This window comes from Lissotriton helveticus, chromosome 2_1, assembly GCF_964261635.1.
Source record: "Lissotriton helveticus chromosome 2_1, aLisHel1.1, whole genome shotgun sequence".
In the NCBI taxonomy this organism is placed as follows: domain Eukaryota; kingdom Metazoa; phylum Chordata; class Amphibia; order Caudata; family Salamandridae; genus Lissotriton; species Lissotriton helveticus.
Window position 1 is genome coordinate 259,939,471 of NC_136059.1, and position 19,935 is coordinate 259,959,405.

At 50.4% G+C, this 19,935-nt stretch overlaps 1 protein-coding gene across 2 annotated transcripts in view; it reads right to left on the minus strand.

The window, feature by feature from the left end:
• DYM (dymeclin) overlaps positions 1–19,935 on the minus strand; it is a 1,345,000-nt gene that overhangs the window by 283,454 nt on the left and 1,041,611 nt on the right. The gene's annotated exons all lie outside the window — the stretch shown is intronic.

Below are 19,935 nucleotides of genomic sequence, written 5' to 3' on the forward strand. Positions count from 1 at the left end.
TGGTGGTACTCACAAAGAAACTCAAGTCTTACATTTGTTTGGCACCACAGAAATGAAAGGCACTGAATAATCTGGTCATAAAAAATGTGAAGACCCAGAATTCAAATTCACTCTGTGCCATGCCATGGGGGAGAATGTACATGTGCCTTTGGCTTCGCTAAGATTCATCCCAGGCACATTTAACAGGACAGGCGCTAGGTGTCAGTTAAATGCTAAGTGTACAATGAGGCAAATTCTCGTTACAGCAAACAAAGAAGCTTGGATCCCACGGTGACGTTTTAGCAACATATAAATGTATCCTCCAGAAAATTCTAAAATATGATAGCCAAAACTAAGTTTGCTACGTTCACACCTTACATGACAATATTTAAAATAAGATGCAGTTAAATATGACTGTAGACAAGATGCAGAAAGCATGGACACCTTCGGTTATATTTTTTTTGCTTGATGTACTTTGATGTAGTTTGGTCAGAGAGCTTATAAACGCTTTCCCACAAATTCACCATAGATTTGCTGGTGAGAAGACATTGGGAAGAAAAAAATAATAGATAGATGAACGTAAAAGAGAAATCGCATGTCAAAGAGTAAGAAATGAAACATTTTAGAGGAATACAGTGCTGAACCATAAGTAGGACCAGATCAAAGAAATTAAACATGTTTTTGCTTTAAGATGGCTTTGATTCATAAAACAGTTAAAATGAATAAACAAAGTTAAAAAGGTAAATAGGAAACACACAAGGAGTAAGAGGAATGCCACATAGGCATGGTGCGGGCATGATACAGCAAATAAAAGAAGGCTGTAATGGAAAAATGTTCTATTTCCATGCGCATTATCCATGGCTGTTAAACATTCACATTACCGTGATCATTTTAACTCCAGTTTCTGCTGCAAACCTGCTATGAGGGGTCCAATTCAATGCCTTATTTATAAAGGTTAAACTGTGGAGCTGTCTGGCTTCCAAAATGCCATTTGCTTGTTGTACATGCCCAGGCTATTTTCTGAATAGTGTTTACTTCTATGAACATCAATGTTATGTTATGTTACTGTAGCTGGTAGAGCGCACCTACACCGAACGGTCTCTTGGTGCTAGGTAACTGTCCCAACGTGGCTCAGGATACTTATTAATAGGCTTGCTTAAAGAGCCAAGTCTTCAGCATCTGTTTAAACTTCCCATTATTTGAGGTGGTCCTGAGTTCTGTACATTTGTGCATGCTTACACATATTATATTGACTACTAGAAATGTTGAATACCACTGTACCTGGGCTGTATTGCTTACTGGAATTGTGATTCAATGCCGGCTCACTAGGACTAATTGTTATGGTTTTCAAACAAAAAACAAAAAATAAAATTTTCAAGACACCCTGGGCAAACAATAGCATCCTCCAGTGTGGCGTGAGTATTGCCTGGCAGTGTTAAAGTCTACAATGATAGATACATATTACCTTCCTTACATGACAACTTTTTCAGATGGAACGAGTTGTCAGGACCCACCTTGAGAAGGTGGTATCAGGCGACTGGTGGATTAAAGGCCTTTTGAGACCAAACCCTAAAGGACCACAGAAACACTCTTGTACTCGAACGTCGAGTCTAACACCCTGTGTAGATCCAGACATCCTGACATACTGTTTGCATTGTGTGATAGATCCAGGCACCTTCTGGGTGCAGTAGTCCAGACGGACAAGTTATTTACCTTGGGTAACGATATATCTGTAAGAAACAAAGGTTAGTTACAAGATCCTTATCTTAGAATTACCCCCAGGCGTCAGACTGGATCCGGAAAGTTTTTCGTCAGCAGTATCCCTGCGTGTCGGAAGGTGACATCGGTCGACTCCGCGTCCGTCGTCGCCGGGATAACGTCACGGTAGATACACAGACGCTGCCCTTGCGCACTGACATCAGTTCTGTGTACGACTTTCCATGCCAGAAGGGCAGAGCCATGCAAGACACTGACCACTGGTGCACAAAACTAGGGCCCTGAAAGGATGTCCTTAAGCCTAGAAGTCAATTCACAGAACAAGGAGGATGGGTGGGGCGGTAAGGAATCTATAACTAACCTATGTTTCGTACAGATATATTGTTACCGAAGGTAAGTAACTTGTTCATCTGAAAGAAACAGGTATAGATAATTTACCTTAGAATAGATACCCCAACAATACCAACCCCGGAGGTGGGTCTGCGAACCAAGTTCACACTAGAAACACCTGGCGAACAGAACGGCCAAAGAAGCCGTCTTTCCAGACTTGGCTGTCCAGGCAGTAGTGTCTCGTAAACGAGTGCAGCAATGCCCACGTAGCTGCCTGACAGATGTCATTTAGGGGACTCCTCGCCTCAAAACAGTAGTAGCTGCTGTCGCCCTTGTGGAATAGGCGCACAGCCCCACTGGAGGCTCCTTTTTAGCCACAGAGTAACAGGCTTTAATTCACAAAACAACCCACATTGAGATGGTCCGTTTGTGCACGGCCTGACCTTTCTCAGCACCCACATAAGCAACAAAGAGCTGGTCGTCCAACCGGAATTGTTTGGTGCAATCCAAGCAGAAAGAAAGCACAAGTTTTGGATGCAGACGGTGGAGCCTCTCTTCCTCTTTCGAAGGATGCAGAGGCAGAAAGAAGGCAGGCAAAGTGATGGCTTGGCCAATGTGGAAAGAAGTAACCACCTTGGGAAGAAAGGAAGGTCTAGTTCTAAGGACGACCTTGTCCGGATGGACAGCCAGAAACGGAGGCTTGGAAGACAGAGCTTGTAGGTCACTCACCCTACGCACAGAGGTAATGGCTACCCGAAAAGCAGTTTTCAAAGTGAGAAGTCTGAGAGGACAGTTATGCAGTGGCTGAAAGGGAGTGCACATAAGATATGTCAGTACCAAGCTCAAGTCCCACTAGGGCATTAGGAAGGGAACAGGAGGAAATAGATGAGTAATGCCCATAAGAAATCTATGCAACAGGGGACTTGAAAAGAGAAGGCTGATCAGGAAGCCTGAGGAAGGCTGAAATGGCCAAGAGGTAGCCCTTAAGAGTGCCCAGAGTAGAGCCCTGCTGGGCCAAAGATATGAGGAACAAGAGAACCCCAGAAAGAGGGGCAGAAAGGGGATCCACAGCCTTTACTGTGCACCATGCCTCAAATTTATTCCATCTGCAAGGGTATACCGTCTTAGTAGAGGGACGCCTGGCTGCCAAGATTGCATCACAGACTTCGGGAGGCAGGTCAAACGACGTCAACTGCCGCCGCTTAATCTACACGCCAGGAGGTGGAGCTGGACAGGTTCGGGTGGAGGACCGGCTCCTGCTGCTCTGCCAGAAGATGCTCCCGAAGAGGCAGTCAGATCGGAGGATCGATGGCCATGTTGAGCAGCTCGGGATACCAAACTCTTCTGTGTGTCCAATCCAGAGCCCCAAGAATGACTTGGGCCCGGTCGCGCTTGATCTTCTTAAGCACTCTGGACAGAAGTAATACAGGCGGAAAGGCATATAGAAGACTGCAACTCCACTAGCTTAGAAAAGCATCGCCTAGCGAGTACCGCCTTGGAAATTCCAACGCGGAGAATTGCTGACATTGCACGTTGTTTTCGGTGGCGAATAGATCTAACCAAGGCTCTCCCCACTGCTGAAAGAGACCTTGCACCACCTCTGAGTGGAGACACCATTCGTGATCCATCATGCACCTGCGGCTGAGATCGTTCACCCTGGCGTTCAGTGAACCTGCCAGGTGTTGAACCACCAGGGATTTGCCCTGATGTTCCAGCCATGACCAGAGGCGGAGGGCCTCTTGACAGAGGGCCAACGACCCCACCAAGCCTTGTTTGTTGCAGTACCACATGGCGGTGGTGTTGTCCGTGAACACCTGAACCTACTCTTCCCCGGACAGAGGGAAGGAATGCTTTCACTGCAAGATGGATCGCCTGAAGCTCCAGAAGGTTGATATGGAGCGCTGACTCTGCCAGAGACCGGAGGCCTCTGATCTCTGCCTCTCCAATGTGCCGCCCCATCCTAGAAGGGATGCGTCTGTCACCACGGTGTGTTCTGGTTGGGGAAGGGAGAGGGATCATCTGTTGACCCAATCCTGGTTCGTGAGCCACCACTGAAATGGTCATGCAGTGCCCTCTGAGATCAGGACGCAATCGGACAGATTCCCCTGATGCCTCGCCCACTGGAACTTCATGTCCCACTGCAGAACCCACATATGCCACCTGGCATTATCGGCCAGCAGGATGCAGGAGGCCCAGCAGCCTCAGGGTCATTCTGACCAAAACCCGGGGTAGAGGCTGAAAGATTGGAATCAAAGCCTGAATATCCCGGACTCGCTGTTCGGGAAGATAAACCCAAAACTGCTTCGTGTCCAGAACCGCTCCGATGAAGAGGAGCTTCTGAGAGGGGGTCAGGTGTGACTTCAGCACATTGATGGAGAACCCCAGCGAATGCAGGAGGTCGGCCGTAGTCTGGAGGTGGGAGACGACACCTGAGGCAAGCCCACCTTCAACAGCCAGTCGTCGAAATACGGGAAGACTGGAACCCTGATCTGCGCACATGAGTTGCGACCACCGCCATCACTTTAATGAAAAGGCCAAAGGAGAGCACCGTGAACTGAAAGTGCTTGTGACCGACCGTGAACCGCAGGCAGCGCCGTTGGGCTGGTAGGACGGGGATGTGAAAGTGAGCATCCTGCAAGTCCAACACTACCATCTAGTCTCCAGGGTCGAGGGCAGACAAGACCTGAGCGAGCGTCAACATCTTGAACTTCTTCCGGAGGAAGCAGTTGACGTTCCTGAGATTCAAGATAGGACGCAGGCCTTTGTCCTTCTTGGGTACCAGAAAGTAGTGGGAATAGGAACCACGACCTACTTCTGGGACAGTAACGCGCTCAATGGCACCATTGGCCAAGAGTACTGAAACTTCCTGTTGGAGAAGGGCCAGGTGATCCTCCAACATGCGATGGTACTGAGGTGGCATGGAGGGAGGAGTAGACTCGAAGGGGAAGGAGTAGCTCCTTCAGACTATCTGCAAAACCCACCTGCCCGACGTGATGGTGCGCCAGTGGGGGAGGTGATGGCGGATCTTGCAGCCCACTGGAATTTGGTAGACCTGAAAGGTCAGACTAGGAGGGCTTGGAGGCTGCTGCAGAGGGGGCTGTGGTGGACTGGTCCGCCCACTGGCCCTCAGAACGAATCCAGTGGTTCCCATGTCCTCGCCGCGCTGGGGCTGAACAGCATGCACCGGCCTGTGGCTCTGGGCAGGACTTAGTGGGGCACCCCTTCCGTAGCCACAAAAGGGGCTAAAGGCATACTGCGCAGGGCGGGTGGTGGAGGGGCCCACCGTATCCCTGCGCCATTTTCTTCCCAGGGTGGTCCAGCTTTGTGGATTCCCTATCCGGTGGTGTAGTAGGGAAGGCGCCTTTAAAAGTGGAGGCTTGAGCCACAAAGCTCTCAGGGATGGGGTATTGGGAGAGGGGGGTGGGGTGTTGGGAGAGGAAAGTGGGGTCGCCCGGGGCCAGGAAGTGGTGTCGAGCAATCATCCTGTCCACAGGAGCCCCCGTGTTGGGCCTGGACCAGGTGCCCAAAAGGATATCCGTGAGGGCTCCATTAAACAGCACCAGGGCTCCGAAGAGCTCACCGTTGGTTGAAGGACCTCTGTCAGGAGGTTAGTCCTGACTGCCACCGTAAGTAGCTCGAGGTGGAGAGCCTCGCCACTCTATGTAACACCACTGCGTATGACGCTCCCTCCTCTGTAGCCACGGTAGGAGGAGACAACATTCCTAGGTCTGGGGAGGTATCCAGACCACTCTCCAGTCCGGATCGTAATCTAACTGCACTGTTAAAGGGTCACCAGACCCCTCCATGTCTTCCTCACCCTCCTCTGTCTGCCCATCTGGCTGAAAATGGCCAGGGTGGAACACAGGGAGAAAAGTACCCAAAAGTACCCATCGGCGCCAGATTTGTCATTGGTCGATGCCGGTCCGGCTCCGTGTCCAAATCGGGGCGGAAGCTGGAGTCGACAACGGCTGGGGGTCCAGCCGGCGTCGGCTGTGGATGTGGTGCCGGGGGAATCGGCGCCAGTGGAGGTGTAACGAGGTCGACCTGTGCCGATCCGGATCCAGGCCTGGATCCAAGGGAGCCCTGCGGTGCCGAGGCCGAAGCCACCAGCATTAAAGGCCTGGGGGCTCCCCAGCCGAGTCCGCGGGGCCCAAAGGCGTGCTGGCAGAGTCGGGCTGCCCAACGTTGGCGTGCATCGCTTCATAAAATTGAAGAAGCTGGGCAGGGGTCCCTCCCGGTCCCGGGAAGGCTGGAGTCAACGCTGATGGTTCCGCGTGCGGAGCCGGGGGAGGGGCACCACCCACATCCTTCGTCGCATTGGGCGACTGACGAGGGGAAGTCGAAGAGCGACGATGCTTCTTCGACTTCTTCTTGTGCTTCGACATACCTAACACCGAGTGCGAAGACTTAGAAGAGGAGTGATGATGACTCCGCGACCGGTCCCTCGACCTCCCACGTGACGGGGACCTTGAGCGACGCGGAGCTAACTGCCGGGCCTCGAGGAGCTTTCGGGACCGCTCCTGCAAAGACTTCGGTCCATGGTACGGCAGTCGTAGCACGACTTGGAGTCATGGTCGTGCTCCAGGTAGTAGAGGCACACGCGGTGCGGATCCGTAACCGACATCAGTCGGTTGCAGGAACCACATGCCTTGAAGCAAGGCATCCCTTGTGCACCAGAAGTCAATTTGGACTCAAAAACAAAGTCGACAAAAGTCGCAAAAAATCTGTCAAAAAGTGACTGAAGGTACTGCTCTCTCCAGATCTGCGCTTGCTGGGTGGAAAAAGAAAGAAATGAGGTCAGGGCGCAAGGGTGGCGTCTATGTAGCTACAGCTACGTCATCCTGGTGACCACGATGCAGACGACGGATGCGAAGTCGACCGACGCCACCTTCCGACACGTACTGCTGGCGAAAAACTTTCCAGGTCCAGTCGGACATCTGGGGGTAAATCTAAGGTAGGGAATCTATAACTAACTGTTACTTTCAGATTTGTGCTTCAGGAAAAGCCTATGCTTAAGATAGGGCAGTATCAGTCTGCTCTGTTCCCCTCCATTCAGAGCTTATCAGTATGAGGTCATCCCTCCTAAGTCCACGCTCATTTCCATATTACTTTCTGCCACGCCCAAAGAGGTTTTGTGATGCGCTGGGACTGCCGAATAACCTCTGGAGAATGAGGGCAATGAAAGCCAGCCAGGACTTAGGGCTTGATTACGATCTTGGTGGATGGGATACTCCGTCACAAACGTAACGGATATCCCATCCGCCGTAGGGGGAGTTCCATAGGGAAATGGAATTTAATTTTGCAGACAGGATATCCGTCACTTTTGTGCCGGAGTATTAGTGTCCACTAAGATCTTAATCAGGCCCTTACTATCAAGCTTATAGTCAAAAGATCAAAGATGAGGGAGTGAAGAGGTAGTGCTAGAGAGCACTATGGTGGATCCACCCCTGACCCTACTTCACTCACTCAAAATACACCGCACATAGCACTTACAATCTAAAAAGTGCTCCAGCGTAGTCGCCAGTCGTAGCACGCCCGTCCCGCAGCGGGGCGGGAAGATCCCGAAGATGAAGCATGACACCAAGGGACCTTTTGGTGTGTGAGGGGTATTTTAACAAACACTGTGTATGCCTCTTATCATTGGGCTCACAGAAAACCTCTTAGAGGTGGATCTTTTTGTTTTCTGAATACCCTTACTATCAAGCCCCAGGTCCTCATGCAAGCTCAGGAGCTCTGCAGGAAGCCATGCCCAGAACCCGCTAACTCGAAAATCTGTTAGAAAGAAATACCAAGTACTGAAACATATTCTCATAATTATCTAGTGGAGTCCCCTGCTCAGGATTTTATGGTAATAGGTTACATAATGGGCAAGGTTATGTTCTCCAACTTGTACAATTATCATCATGCTAAAATCTACAAAAGATCCCAAATAGAATGCACATTTGTGCTATAGGCATCTAGGGGCAGTCAATACTTACATCCAAACTGTTTTAATCTCTTTCCCTAACCCCTTCCATGCTCTTGACGAGCTCAGCTCGTCATGCAGCACAGTGCTCGTGTGCTTATGACGAGCTGAGCTCGTCATGATCACACCGGTTTTTATTGCTGTCCAGCACAGCAGGGGAATATCGCAAGCAACGATGAGGCTATTGAAAAAATCTAACTTAGTTCTCACATGGAGATTGGCATTGTCTTTCACACCTGTCTTTAGAAATAAAAAATAAACTCCACCTGTCCACTAAGCCTGACTATAGCCATCTTATTTTCTGTCCATAATACTTAAGTAAGAAAGTACAGTTTTAGAGGGCAAGATGGCCGCTGTAGCGCTGTAGAGGGAAGTCGCATCATACCCCCTCTCTGACCCAAAGTCTAAAGAGGAGACAGATGACTCAGAAATAGTAGGATGCACTCCTTCCTTCACCCTGAAAAGAGTCAACAAGGCGAGAGTGACAGAGCGTTCTGGCAGAGGAAGAACGGCGTACTTGCCAGAGTTGCATGCCTATGGAAGAAGACTAAGACTTTGTCTATCACTCTGGTGGAAGCATTACACTTTTTCCTATCAGAGAAGGCGTTGGCGCAGCGCGGCAAAGAAAAACAACAGCCGCTGCTTGGCAGCATGAGTAAGGAGTCAAACCAGAAGGATGCAGGAAAACTTGGCGCTATCCCCAAGAATAAGATGCTGCCGCCCCCAGCTAAGAAACTCACACCGGCTGCCTCAGTGGCTTCTGCGACGATGAAAGCACAGCAGCGCAAATTGGAGAAAGCACAAGAGAAGGAGAAAGAGAAGGAAACCAAGCTGACACGAAGCGCGGCTGCCCGTAGCAATGGGGCGCATGAAGTGCCGGTCCAGGGGTCGTCAGAGAGGAGAAAGGCTGATAGAGACCCTACCTTAAGGCAGCCATCAGCAACGGAGGCACTCGGGTTGATGGCGACCGCGGGGGGATCTGGAGCAGCCGCGGCAAGACATTCGCCCGGAGTAGCAAACAGGAACGTCCTCGAGGACGCAAGCGGCAGTGTTGCTAGGCAACAGGAACGCGCGGACCTCACGCTTCCCGCGGCAATCTCGGCAGCGCTGGCAGACGGTTTGCAGAAGGAGCCGGAGAGCCAGGGGGAACTGGAAAATGCTGATTTGAGGGTAAGAGAGGACATTGACGGGTCAGAGTGCCACAACACATCCCAAATGCTAAATGCTTTAAAGGAAGTGGAAGCGGAGATGCTGGGGGAGCAGTCTCAGTTGCGGGGGCCCAAGGAAGCAAAATGGGGGAGCCTGGTGAGCCTTGGCTCACAGAAAGAACTGACAGAGCCAGTAATCGTCGAGGGGGCCGAGGGAGACCGGTTTTTTTCAGTCCCAGAGGAGTCTGATTCCACCATTGCCAGCAGTGACGAAGAGAAAGAAACTTCAGATCTAAGTCTGGGTACTGGGGATAGCGGAAGCTCCAGAAGCTCCAGGGGTTCCAGGGGGAGACGCACCCAGAAAAAACGCAAGGTGGTAGCAAGACGGGCTGGCTCCCCTCTGAGTACTCACAAGAAACTACTATGGGACTATCCAGCTACGTCCAGCATGTATAGAGAGGACGGGCAAGATGGACAAGGTGAGGGGGAGAAATTGGACATTATGTTTGCCACTCTAAAACAGATACAAGCAGAGGCTAGAGCAGAAAGCAGAAGAGCTAGGCATGACACCAAAAAAATCCAAGCCTCAATCAGGAAAGTAAACAAAAAATATGAAGAGGTCGAAGAGAGAGTTGTAGGAGTTGAAGAGAGAACTGGCAGGCTGGAGGATGAAGTTACGGTCTGGCATGAATTTAAAGTTGAACAGGCAAAGGCTGTGGAGGACTTACAATGGAAGGTGGAGGAGTTGGAGAATCGCCAGAGGCGAAATAATGTTAGAATTCTTGGGATTGAGGAAGGCGTGGAAGGGCAAGACCCAAGAGGGTTCGTCATTAAGCTGTTAAAGGGGGTCTTCCCAGATGTGCCATGGCAATGGGAGCTGGAAGTCCAGAGGGCCCACAGGTTCCCACTGACTAGGAAGAAAAGACAGGATGGGGGCACAGATACACACCCAAGGGCCATGTTGGTGTTTTTTGGGAACTTTCTAGCGAGACAAGAGCTGATGGAGAAAGCCAGGCCAGATTCCAAGAAATCTTTTGAAGGAGTAACATTCTTTGCCAGACCTGACTTTTGTCATGTGACAGTGGAGAGGCGATGGCGACTCAGACAACTAATTGCAGCATTCCAGAGACAAGGGGCAGAGGCTTATTTAATGTTTCCGGCGAAGCTAAAAGTTATCTCTGCAGGACGTACAAGAATGTTTTTCTCTGAAATAAAGGCGGGAGAATTTTTGGCAGAATTAACAGAACAAGGTAGAGCTAGGAACAAGGAATAGATAAAAGGGAAGGAATAGGGGGAAAGAAGAAGATGGATAGGGAGGGTTGTGGTGGGCTTTTTCTAGTCTGAGTCATTGCGGGTTCCAGTACTGAGGGAAGGAGATGGAAAGAGAGGGGGGGCGACTCTGCAACGCACAGTGGTCACGCATAGGTCAGCTCTGACCTATTTGCCTGTGATAAGGGGGGAGGGTCAGCGGAGGGCGGGGGGATGGAGGGGGGGTAAAGGGGGAGGGAGGTGCTGGGTATGGTGTTGGTGTAGGGGGTGTGAGGCATACAGTACAGACTTATAATTTACACAAAGGAGAAAGGCAACTATTGATTAATTTCACAGGAGTAATGGGAAAGTTGGTAAAGTTAAGCAAGAATAAATGGCAGTTAGGATAATTACGCTCAATATCTGCGGGTTAAATAACGCAGAGAAAAGGCAAAAACTAGCTGCGGCACTACGATTCTGGAGATCTGATATAATCCGTTTACAGGAGACGCATGTGGCTAGCAAAGATAAATATATGCTGGAGCAAATGGGGTTTGAGGTGCTCGCCTATACAGGTCAGGAAGTTAGAAAAAAGGGGGTGGCGATATTAGCTAGGAAAGGTGCTGCAAAAGTTAAAAGAAAGAAAGAGGATCAAGACGGGAGATGGGTCTTGTTGGATGTGGAAACCTTGGCTGGGAGATTTACATTTACCTCAATATATGGATCAACCGAAGATGAACCTGAACTGCTTGAATTTTTGGATGGGGAATTAGCACTGTGGCCAGAGCCTGTAGTATGTTGCGGAGATTTCAATATCAATGGCTTGGATGGCTTAATCGAGAGGGATGGGGGTAGATACCGGGGTAGGAAGAGAAGGACATACAAAGCAGTACAGAATCTAATACGACACAACGCCTTGGCGGATATGTGGGCGGAGAAAAACCCAATAGGCACAGGCAGCACCTACTATTCAGCTCCTCATAGAACGGTTACTAGATTGGACTACTTTTTCATCTCTAGCTCATTGGTGGGTGGAGCCGCAATAGAACGACTCCCTAGGATAGTGTCGGATCATAATCCGCTGGTTCTAAGTTTGGCATTGACTAAAAAAAGGGACAGGTCGTTTAATGAATGGACGTTTGAACGGGGGTTGCTGAAGGAGGAGGAGTATGTGAAAAGGATGCAGGAATGGATTATACAATACTGGGACATGAATAGATATTCGGCCTCAGCGGATATGGTATGGGATGCTTTTAAAGCTGGAGTCAGGGGAGAGACATTAAGCTACACTATGTTAAGAAATAAGAAAGAAAGGGAGAGGATGGAAGAGAGGGTCAGAAGCCTGGTGAGTTTAGAGGAGGGGTTAGTGGCTGCAATAAGTAGACAAGAACCTATTGAACAGATTTTACTGGATCTAGAGATACAGAAGGCGGAGGCAGGAGTAAGGCTGGCGCAAAAGGCAGCAGGGAATTTTCTAGCAATTTTCTTTCAACCCTCCACAGTGCTTGGTCGCCCCCACTCACTGCTGCTGCTCCTGCCTGCCTTGCCGCCTCCTGCCTGCCTGCAGATTCCTTCGCTCGCTGCCCGCTGCTCCTGGGAATTTCCCGCTGCTCCTGGGAATTTCCCGCTGCTCCTGGGAATTTCCCGCTGCCCGCTGCTTCTTGGAATTTCCCGCCGCTGCCTCCCTGTGGCCCCGCCCCCCTGTGATTCCATTCGCCGCCCCGCTCCCGCCACCCAGCTGCTCCTCCCTCCCGGCTCCTTACTTATGACGCCCCTAGAGCGACCGCGCAGCGGACGCGCGCAGCGGGAGCGCCGATTGAGCGCCGAAGGTGCGCCAAAGGTAAGCCCGTCCGCGCCTGACCCGCGCCCGGACCCCTGGCCCTCCCCGCCGAGGCAAGACGACCCGACTGACCTACGACGCCGCCACTCTCAATGCACTCAATGCCGGCCGGACCCACGCCTGCTGCCGAGCCACCCCGAGACGCACCCACGGACCCTTCACCTGCTGCACCTGCAAGTTCACCTGCCTCCGAACCTGCCCCGCACCCGCCAAGACAAACACCAGCAGCAACCACCTCAAGTGCATCCTGATCAACACCCGCTCCGTCCACAGACACGCCGTGGAACTCTGGAACCTCCTCGACGCCACATCACCGGACGTCGCCTTCCTCACGGAAACCTGGATGAACACCTCCTCTGCACCCGACATCGCCATCCCGGACGGGTACAAGATCATCAGGAGGGACCGCATCAACCAGACCGGAGGTGGCATCGCCATCGTCCACAGGAACACCATCCGCATCACGACCGACGCCAACGACTCCTTCGCCGCAGCCGAACATCTCCACTTCCAGATTCACACCGACCCTCAGAGGCACCCTCGTCTACAGACCCCCGGACCACGCACACAATTCAGCGAAGACATCACAGACTTCATCAGCCCGCACGCCTCCCCTCCACCGACTACATCCTCCTCGGGGACCTCAACTTTCACCTGGAGAACAACAAGGACCGCAACACCACCGCCCTGCTGGAAAACCTCGCCAACCTCAGAATCAAGCAACTGGTCAACACCCCCACCCACTACGCCGGCCACACGCTTGATCCCGTCTTCGCTTCCAGCAAGTACATCACCTTCAGCCACGCCACCGGACTCCACTGGACCGACCACAGCTGCGTCCACTTCTGCTTCAAAAGATCCACGACCCACCACCACCCGCAACAGGTACCTCACAGGAATTGGAGCAAGATCACCGCAGACCAGCTCACCACCTCCCTCAGCCAGAGCCCACCCGCCAACACAACGGACCCCAACGAAGCAGCCCGCAACTTCACACAGTGGCTGACCGCCTGCGCCGACGACCTCCCGCCACTAAAGAACCCTCCCAGCAGACCCAGAAGCAAGAAGGCATCCTGGTTCACCGACGACCTCAAGGACTCCAAGAAGACCTGCCGCACCCTCGAGAAAGCCTGGCTCCTCGACCGGACCACCGACAACATGACCGCCCTCAAACACGCTACCCGCAAGCACCACCAGCTCATCCGCACCACCAAGAAGAAATCCCTGAAGGAACGACTGGACAACAACGCCCACGACAGCAAAGAGGTCTTCACTATCGTCAAGGAGTTCTCCAACCCCAGCACCGGCAACAACGACATCACTCCGTCACAAGACCTCTGCGACTCCCTCGCCTCGTTCTTCGACCGCAAGATCGCCGACATCCACAACAGCTTCGGCGCCCCAACCACGCACCCAACCGTCGTACCAACGCCCCCCACCGCCACCCTTCGCACCTGGACCACGGTGACCACCGAAGACACAGCCCGCACGATGAACACCATCCACTCCGGATCACCGACCGACCCCTGCCCACACCACGTCTTCAACAAGGCCGACTCCACCATCGCACCCCAACCCACGGAACATCATCAACGCCTCCTTCAACACCGCCACCTTCCCGGAGAGCTGGAAGCACGCCGAGATCAGCGCACTCCTGAAGAAACCTACAGCGGACCCCACCGATCTCAAAAACTTCCGCCCCATCTCGCTCCTCCCTTTTCCTGCTAAAGTCATCGAGAAGATCGTCAACAGACAGCTGACCGCCTTCCTCGAGACAAACGGATCCCTCGACCCCTCGAAGTCCGGCTTCAGAGCCAACCACAGCACCGAGACCGCCCTCATCGCAGCCACCGACGACATCCGGACCCTGCTCGACAAGGGGGAAACAGTGGCCCTCATCCTCCTGGACCTCTCCGCTGCGTTCGACACGGTCTGCCACCGCACCCTAGTCCAGCGCCTCAGCAACATCGGTATCCAAGAGAAGGCACTGGAGTGGATCATCTCGTTCCTCGCCGGAAGAACACAAAGAGTCCGCCTCCCCCCGTTTCGCTCCGAGGCCACCGAAGTCATGTGCGGCGTCCCGCAAGGATCTTCACTCAGCCCCACCCTCTTCAACATCTACATGAAACCTCTCGCAGCCATCGCACGCCAGCACAACCTCAACATCATATCTTACGCCGACGACACCCAGCTGATCCTCTCTCTCACCAGAGACCCCGACACCGCCAGAACCTGCCTACACGAAGGGATGAAAGACGTCGCCGAGTGGATGAAGGACAGCCGCCTGAAACTGAACTCGGACAAGACGGAAGTCCTCATCCTGGGATCTTCGCCCTCCGCCTGGGACGACTCCTGGTGGCCCCCAGCCCTGGGCACCGCACCCAAGCCAACCGACCACGCACGCAACCTGGGCTTCATCCTGGACCCCTCCCTCTCGATGACCAGACAAGTCAACGCCGTCTCCTCATCGTGCTTCAACACCCTGCGTATGCTTCGCAAGATCTTCCGCTGGATCCCGACCGAGACCAGGAAGACTGTCACCCAGGCACTCGTCACCAGCCGACTGGACTACGGAAACGCCCTCTACGCCGGAACCACAGCCAAGCTACAGAAAAGACTCCAGCGCATCCAGAACGCCTCCGCCCGACTCATCCTGGATGTCCCCCGACGCAGCCACATCTCCAGCCACCTGAGGAACCTGCACTGGCTCCCCGTCGACAAGAGGATCACGTTCCGGCTCCTCACCCACGCACACAAGTCTCTCCACGACCTGGGCCCCAAGTACCTCAACGACCGCCTGACCTTCTACACGCCCACCCGCCAGCTACGGTCCACCAGCCTCGCCCTCGCATCCGAACCACGCATCCGAAGAGCCACCGCCGGAGGAAGATCCTTCTCTTACCTGGCTGCCAAGACTTGGAACTCCCTCCCCATCCACCTTCGGCTGACCCAGGACCACCTCGCCTTCAGGAAACAACTCAAGACCTGGCTGTTCGAGCAGTAGCATACCCCTCCCCCCCAAGCGCCTTGAGACCCTCCCGGGTGAGTAGTGCGCTATACAAATGGCATGATTGATTGATTGATTGATAGCAAAAAAAGAAAAATGCTATGAATTTTATGAGAGAGTGGGCCACTTGTTGGCAATTAGGACTAGGCAAACACTAGCTGCAGGGGAAATAAAAGAAATCAAGGATAGTACAGGGGCCATAGTTAATAAGGTGGAGGAGGTGCAGGAAGTCTTCAGGAGGTTTTACGAAACACTATATGAGCAAGACCCAAGTAATGCTGAGCTAAGGATTACAGATTACCTGTCACAGATACCCCATAGAGGGTTAAGTATGGAAGAGAGGGGAAAACTGGACCTCCAGCTAACGATACAGGAGGTAAGAGAAGCGACATTTAGTCTCCCCTCCGGCAAAGCTACAGGCCAAGATCAAATTCCTGTAGAATTTTATAGGACTTTTTGGGATGTGCTAGGAACAGACATCTGGGCAATCTGCTGTATGGCGCAGGAGGGAAGGGTTGTTCCGCAGTCCTGGGCCGGGGCGGACATAATCGTGATACTAAAAAAGGAAAAGCCTCCAACAGAGCCAGGCTCCTATAGGCCAATTACGCTGTTGAATGCAGACGCAAAAATATTTTCTAAAACATTAGCGAAAAGGCTGAGTAGGGTTATCGAGGGGTTGGTGTCCCCGGCACAGCATGGCTTTATTCCAGGCAAAGGGACTACCCAACATACAAGACAGATGATCACCGTCCTGGATGCAGCCGATGTGGCAGGAGACCCTGTCGCGGCTATCTTTTTGGATGCTGAAAAGGCCTTTGACAGGGTCTCCTGGGCCTATCTGTGGAAAGCCCTGGAATGGGCTGGGGTAGGTAAAGGCTACATAAAGGCAGTTCAGGCACTATATAAACACCCGTCGGCTAGGATAAGAATTAACAAATCATATACGAAGGCAGTACAGATCAGGCGAGGGACCAGGCAGGGGTGCCCAGCTTCACCCTTACTGTTTGCTATATACCTGGACCTGTTGCTAAGAAGGCTTGCGCGCAATCACAGGATCCCCCCAGACAGGATACACGAACAGGAATATAAATTATTCGCCTATGCGGACGATGTAGCAATCACAACAGCAGCACCGGGGGGGGCTCTGGTCGAAATAGAGCAAGAGGCAAGGGACTTCGGGGCGTTCTCGGGATATCTTATAAATAGAGGAAAGACGCAGATAGTGCAGAACAGGTTTACTATATTCCAGGATACGAGAGTAGTCCCAGAAGCAATGTATTTGGGGATTAGGGTGTCAGCGGATTTGGATAGAGTAGTAGAGATGAATATGGAGCCGCTCCTAGGGAAGGTTAAAAGAAACTTAGAGAGAGTCAACAATTTACATTTGACGCTAATGGGGCGCATTAATATGATTAAAATGGTTACGTTTCCAAAATTTCTATATATTCTCAGAGCGATTCCCTTATACTTTGATTGCACATGGTTTAATAGAATAGAAGCAATTTTGAACAGGCTCATATGGGCACAGGGGAAGACACGTAGGGCGTATCGTTTTTTGACACTATCGAGGGAGAAAGGGGGTTGGGGGGCACCTGATTTTAGATTATACTATTGGGCAGTAGCTCTCCAATACTCGCAAGGGTTATTAGGAGGTAGTAGCCAGAGTGGCGAGAGATTGGGTTGTGTGAATGTTTATGAGGCGGTCCTGGGCAAGGAGACAGGGAACGCCTTGGTGAACACAGTGGATTATGCCTATTTTAAACAAACTAGGTTCAAGAAACACTAAGTGCAATTTATAAAATCTGGAAGGCCGTTGGGAAAAAGTTAGGAATTGGGAGGTATAACAGATATCTTAGGCTATATACAAATAATGCTTTTCCCGCAGAGATCTTCAGAGACACAGTTATGAAGGAGTGGGATGCCAAGGGGATTAAAAAATTAGGGGACTTGCTGGATGTAGAAGGAGTGTTTTTACTATTTCAGGATATCCAAACTAAGTTTGAGATTCCAGGAAGTGATTTCTTTAAATACTTACAAGTCAGGAGTTACTTTTATAAGAAACAGGGTGGACCAGTAGGGATGTCTCATTGTAGGATAATGGACTATTTGGAGCGTAGCACATGGGCAACGATTAGGCAACTCTATGCAGAATTTTTTGCATTAAAAACAGATGATAGAGAGAAATATACTAAGAAATGGGTGGAACAAGTAGGGGCACACCCCGATGGATTACAAGCCTCATTAGATCTAGGTCGGTCGGTTTTGTGCTCGGCTACGTTACAAACTCAGCATTATAAGACGATCTATTCTCTCTACCATACCCCTGCTAGAATTGCCCAATGGGGGGGTAGCACTGGAATAACTTGTCCACGATGTAATTCAAGTAGTGCCAATATTGTACATATGTTTGCACAATGCCCACAACTTTATACATTAAAATTGGCAATTGAAGAATTCCTGGAGGGCTCTCTGGGGATGAAGATTAATTTGTCGGATGAATTGATAATGTTAGGGGTGAATATAGGAGATAATAATGAACACACAGAATTTTTGTTTATGGCTACGGCAGTTTTCAGGATTATTATTGCAAGGGCTTGGCTTGATAAGACGGCACCTACATTTCAGACATGGATTGCAAGGCTCCTTTCCACATACAATCTGGAGAAGGCCATCTATGATAGGAAAGGCAGAAGGGCAAGGACATTGGGGGGTAGGATATGGTTACCCATTGAGAAATGGAAGAATAGGAGTAAGTAGAGGGTAAAAATATGAATTTTGATTGTATTGGAATTTTGTGAAATGTCACCTTTTTTTCTTTTATTTATTTATCCTTCTTTTTTCTTTTTATTATCAATACGAAATATCTGTACTGTAAAAATGCATTGGATTTACTGGAAAAATGAGGGGGGGAACTCAATAAAAATGTAAAAAAAAAAAAAAAAAAGTACAGTTTTAGCCTGTGTTAACATAGCATGGACTATTTCCATGAGTGGTCATTGGGGTCAGCGTTAACACCATAAAGTGATCTTGGTCTGGCACCAGCGGCCTCTGAAGTATTTTCAGTCTCACTGTACAGTGGTACTTTCTGGAAATATTACCTACTCTCTAGAAGCTGAAATCCAGGCCATTTCTAACTTCTGATAGGTTATTTTTGTAGCCTGACCAGAAGTAAATGACAGTAATAAAGCTTCAAGTGTACAATTTTGCTTGCTATAGTTACACTTTGAGTAGCAAATGTGATGGAAAAGCTTAATGTAATAATGGGTGGAGCTGTATCGGTGAATGAGTGACAGTGTGCGTGGCTGTATTGGTGGGTGAGTGGGTGTGTGAGTGGCTGTATGGGTGTGTGAGTTTCTGTATGAGAGGTTGAGTGTGAGAGCGGCTGGATGGGTGACTGAGCGGCTGTGTGAATGGCTCTATGGGTGAGTGACTGGGTGTGTAAGTGGGTGTAAGGGTAAGGGAGTGGCTGTTTAATTGAGAGTATGGGTAAGTCAGTGTGTGAGTGGCTGATTTGCACATTATTTACCTGTGTGAGTGGCTGTATAGGCAAGTGAGTGGGCGTGAGTGCTTGTATCGATGTGTGAATGGGTATGTACATGGTTTGTTAGATGAGTGGATGGATGTGTGAGTGGCTGTACGGGTGAGTGAGTAGCTCTGTTAGTAACTGTACGGGTGAGTGAGTGGCTGTATGGGTGAGTGAGTCATTGTGAGTGGCTGTATGAGTAAGTGATTGGGTGTGTGCCAATAGTTGTATGGGTCTTGTGATTGGGTGTGTGTGTGTGTGAGTGGATGTATAAGAGGCTATATGGGGTATACGTTGGTGTGAGAGCCATTCTGTGGATGATGTCATTTGAGATGTCCTCAGTGATGTCATCAGCAATGTCACCATGTCATGAGTGATGTAATATGTGGTGTCGTAAGCAGTGCATTGCGGGCACATAAGTTATAGTTAGCTCAGCTGCATAACTGCTGAATTAAAATGGTTTTGTATGAGTGAAATCTTAACCTAACTATAATGTCCCTGCAACCTTTGGTTTTTACAGTGAATTTCTAAGTTTTTTTAATTCTATTTCCTAACTATAACATCCCTGTCACCTTTGTTTTTTTGTGTGAATTTCATAGGTTTTTTTAATGCTATTTCTTAACTATATTGTCCATGTAACCTTTTGTGGGGGTGAATTTCGAAGGATTTTAAAGATATACTTCCTAATTGGAACATTTAACCTTTGTGAGTGGGTGTGTGATTGCCTCTATGGGTTGGTGAGTGAGTGGCTGTATGGATCTGTAAGCGAGTGCATGAATGGCTGTAAGGGTGTGTGAGTAGTTTTCTGGTTGTGGGCGTGGGTTTTTGAATGGCTCCAGCTCCATGGGTCTGGGAGTGGGTGTGTGAGTGCAGTATGATGTGTGAGTGGTTTTGTGTGTGTGTGAGTAGCTTAGCTATATGTGTCTGAATTGCATACTACTAAGGTGGGCAGGACCAAATGAGTGAAGCCTTAAGGTAATTCTGCACTTTTGCATACTCAGTCATTTAAAGGGAGAACCATGGACTCTGCTCTCACCAGGAGAGGCCAAAAAAGAACCCACTTGTCACAGACACTACAGATTGCGCTCTGATAGATCAACAATGCATTCACCTTCACCAAGGACTTCAGATTGTTTTTCAATGTGGAATTGCAGAGAAAACACACTTGCTTTGCCTTTG